This window comes from Cyprinodon tularosa, unplaced genomic scaffold (genome assembly GCF_016077235.1).
Source record: "Cyprinodon tularosa strain WSP-4 unplaced genomic scaffold, ASM1607723v1 ctg387, whole genome shotgun sequence".
NCBI classification, from domain to species: Eukaryota; Metazoa; Chordata; class Actinopteri; order Cyprinodontiformes; family Cyprinodontidae; genus Cyprinodon; species Cyprinodon tularosa.
In genome coordinates, this window is record NW_024039104.1 from 72,492 (window position 1) to 76,927 (window position 4,436).

The window sequence follows — 4,436 nt, forward strand, 5'->3', positions numbered from 1 at the left end:
TTTACTAAGAGTCCCTAAGGCATAAGAGGATTCTGTGTAGACGATTGTTTCTTCTGCTGCATGAGGAAAAATTCTCTGGAAAGCTGGCAGAGTTTGTGTTGAAGTATGTTTCTTCTCTAGAGCTTATATGAATTGTTGTATCATATTTTAGGTCAGAAATCATTCTTTTTTTTGCAATGAAAAGCATGTCCCTGTCATTATGATGAAGAACACTAAATGGTATTTAGATGGCTATGTTGAAATAATTGAGTTCCTTTACATTATTAAATCCATCCCATAGAAGATGTTAATTAAGTCGGTGAGTCTTTTCAGGTATTTATGTTTACAATGAAGGTCTGTGAGGAACGGCAATGGTCAATGAAAAAAATCCTGCTAAAACCCTCTCAACTCTTCACAGGTTTTTATCTTAATCATCTTTATCAGCTGTTATCAGTCACATCACATGTGTTGAACTTGGTAACTTACAAAAAATAAACTGAAAACAGGAAAGAAACGGACCAACTTGAAGCCTCGCTCTACATTTATAAAGTCTAGGCCCATTTGACCAGTAGAGGGAGTTGTACACTAAGTAAATAATGTAAGAAAGCTGTTTGTGCAGGAAATATTTTTCATTATTTGTTCTTCTTTTTTTGAAGCAATGAACTCAACTAAGCCAAATAAAAAATAAAAAGCAGAGAAGTGATATTAAAAAACAAACAATGGTAAAGCGTGATTGCTTTATTTTCTGTTACGATTAAAGACATATTACAATTTACTGCAAAGAGTTATCTTCCTTAAATCACTAGTTTCAAATACCCAGTAAATATGTGGATAAAACAAAACTATTCCATAGTTACTATTTAATCACTAACACAAACATCCCAGTAAAATAGTGTCTGTTTCTGACAGTCTGTTGTCTTAAATGCATCTCAGAACAAAGACAATATAAGCTACACAGCATCTGCAAACAATAAGTTGCATTTCCTTCTGCCTCTCCTTGTCTGTATATTTTCAGTTTCAACACCAATGACAAGACATGAAATTATACATAATTGCTGTTGTTTATTGGATGTGATAATGGCACCTTTTAAACCATATCCTTGGATGGGCTAAATTGCCTTGCAACTGCTCTGGGCTGACAACATTTGGAAAATTCTCACAGCAAGCATTTGTCACTGTGCCTTTAACATTGTCAACAAACATAGGCAAGGTCAAGTCACATACATTTTATTTAGTCAAGAATATATACTATAGCAGTCAGACAGCATGTTGAAAAGTACTACACTTAATTTCTATCATAGTTTAATGTAGAGGATGCCCTCTTTGAAAGCTTAAACTGGAACCGGTTGACAGTGGATACGTACTATGTAATAAGATGACAGTGAGTGAAATCTATTGTGAGTATTGGATCAAAATAATCCTTTATAAAAAATAAAAAATAAATTTTTTAAAGTATATACATCCTTTCTCTTGCAACACTTATGTAAGTTTTGATTTTGTTAACAACCTTATTAATTTGTAGTTCCCTTTTCACATGCACAAGACTATAGATGGCACAAAAACAACATTAAAGTATAGTATCAGTATAAATTCAAGTAATTTAAATCCTCCACTTGGGACAAGCGTGTAAAGAAAATGGATGGATGGATGGAATATTGACCTATTCACTTATGTAGTAGAGTGGTTTCTTGTGCCAGATACTCTAAAGGGGAAACAGTCAAAGAAAGAATGGCAGGTTTTGCAGGCAGAGAGGAGACAGACTTTTTAAAAATTATTTTTCTACTGACTGGACTGAGTAGTTTTGCATTTGATTTGGGTCAGTCTCACTACTGGAAGCATGAGGTTATATTTGGACAAGAGGTTGCACAGGAAGTCCAATTCCACCAGGGTGGTGCATTTATGTATGACATTACCAGACAATTTGCTGTACTTCAAGACATTCTCAAGAGGATTTCAGAGATTTTAGGAGACAGGCAGCTGATCTAGAAGTGGACGAAGTTATTGGAGAGGATTAACCCATCAGAAGGACATGTTTCTGTCTCTAGGTGCAAAGAGTAAGTTGATGAATCCAACCACATCCCAACAAAGTGTTTGCCAGAGGGCCCCTTGCTTAATGTCTTGGAGCAAACTTTTGGAATTTGGGGCATGGTGGTGGCACAGGGGTTGCGAGTGACCCATGTCTGGGGGCCTTTGTCTCAGACAGAGATGACATGGGTTTGAGTCCCAGCCTGTTGACCTTTGCAGTGTCTTTTCCCCCTCACTCCCATTTCCTTTCGGGCTACCTTTGAAATTAATAATAATAAATGGTACTGTGCAGAATATCTTAAAGAAACATACTTCAAGAGAATGGGGTCAGGGGCATAATAGGCCCTGAAGTGTTGAGCTCAACGAGATCAATTCCTGGCCCAGGTCTTTCTGCATGGAGTTTGTAGGTTCTCCTTGTGCAGGCAGCAGTTCTATCTGGGCACTCCAGCTTCTTCCCTGTCCAGTCAAAAAAACATGACTGGCTTCTCTAAATTCTCCTTTGGTGTGAGTATCTGTGTGAATGATTGTTTGTCCTGTTTCTCTCTGTGTTGCTCTGAGATAGACTGGTGACCTGTCCAGGGTGTACCTCGCCTCTCGCCAACTGACAGTTGGGAGATAAGACCAAGCATCCTTCGCGACCCTAGAAGGGATGAGCGTGACAGAAAAAGGATTTGAGGCATGGGTTGGGTTGGTGTCCTACACCTATTAGATATGTCTGTTTTAACACACCTGAAACAAACAGCTAAAGTATCTCGTCAGAATGCAATCAAGTAGTCCATACAAACACTATAAATCACTAAAGTCTCATAATCCAAAGCTGAAGTGCATCAGCGGTTTCTAAGATAACTGTTGTCCTAATAGTGCTGGAAGTAAGGAAAAGTAGAAAAAGAAAACAGTATATTACCATAATAACAGCCACAGTCCACTCAAAGTTTTAGAAATATGCATTAATTATTCATGTTTACTGTGTGTGACACATACAAACCTTCATATAATTTGGTTTGTATAATGAAAAGATTCAGCCCTTAAATACATTTATCTAACCTGTGTTTTTTGTAGTTCTTTTTCCAAAGGCTATAGTCCCAGGTGGTGGTGCATCTGTGGTTGCCATAATAGGTGCTGTCCGAACATGGCTGGCAGTTTGGAGTGAGCTAAAACCAGAAAGTGCTATCCTTCCAAGCACCAATCCAGTTAGCATAGAGAACTTCGCCACCACAAGGAGCTGTAGGGTTGCCCATAATCCTTTGTTTGACAGAACATATAGGCACAGCCCACCTCACGGAGTTAAACAAAAATACACTATTTTGTGACATGTACTGTGTGTGACACATGAAATTTCCTCACCTTCATTGTTCGAGGTTTTATGAGGGAGAGCTTCATTTGTTTGCTACATTTGTTTTTTTTGTTTTGTTTTTCTGGAAGGTTGTCCAGATTTGACCAGCATTATTTATGTGTTTGTCCATCACGTAATGATATCTGGAAGGCCTGTCAGTCTGGATCTCTTTTCCCACCCTGGAAGAAGTTCTTACTGTTGACCCCCGGAAAAGTGAAGAGACAGGAGCTAGGAACAGGAGGTAGCTGGCCATAATTTGAGGAATTAGTGATGGAGCCCTGGAGGTGGTAAGCATCATCACTGTATGTTTCTGTTGTGTGATGACGTCCATAAGGCCGAGGGCTCTTTGAATTCGACTCTGCAGTCCGGAGTTCCTTCCCTACCCATGATAGCGTTCTTATTGTTGACACAGCAAAATGGAACAAAAGCAGAGCTAGTAGCAAGTGCAAGGAGGAACAGTTTACAGTATTCAATTGGACCAGGAAAAAGGAATTAGTAATCCTGGATTAGAAGTTTCATGTCCATCCATCCATCCATCCATCCATCCATTCTCTGACACACTTTATCCTGAGTGGGGTCACAAGGGGTGCTGGTGCCTATCTCCAGCTGAGGCGGTGAGAGGCGGGGTACACCCTGGACAGGTCGCCAGTCCATTGTAGAAGTTTCATCTCTATCCTCAGTAATTAATACTATTGTATTCAACTGAAGATGTTCAGATTGCAAAACACGTGTGTAAACAGAAACTTCTGAAGGCAGTGAGAGCTATAAACAGTGTTGGTATGGATTGATAATCCCATGTCTGATCACTCCATGTAAGCTGGGTCATTTGATTCTTTTAATGCAATTAGGTTTTATATTTTAATTGTCAACATTATTCAACCTATATACATAAATATCAATACAGCATTTAGGAAACCACTAGAATAGGGGAGTGGCAGCCTAGTGGTTAGGGCATTTTGCTTGGAATCCAGAGATTCTGAGTTCAAGCCCCACTCCAACAGACTGCCACTCTGGGTTCCTGAGCAAAAGAAAAAAAAGAATGTGAGACGTGTACCTCCAATTTAATCTAAGTAGTTAAGGTGAGGAAACAGAGGCTAGG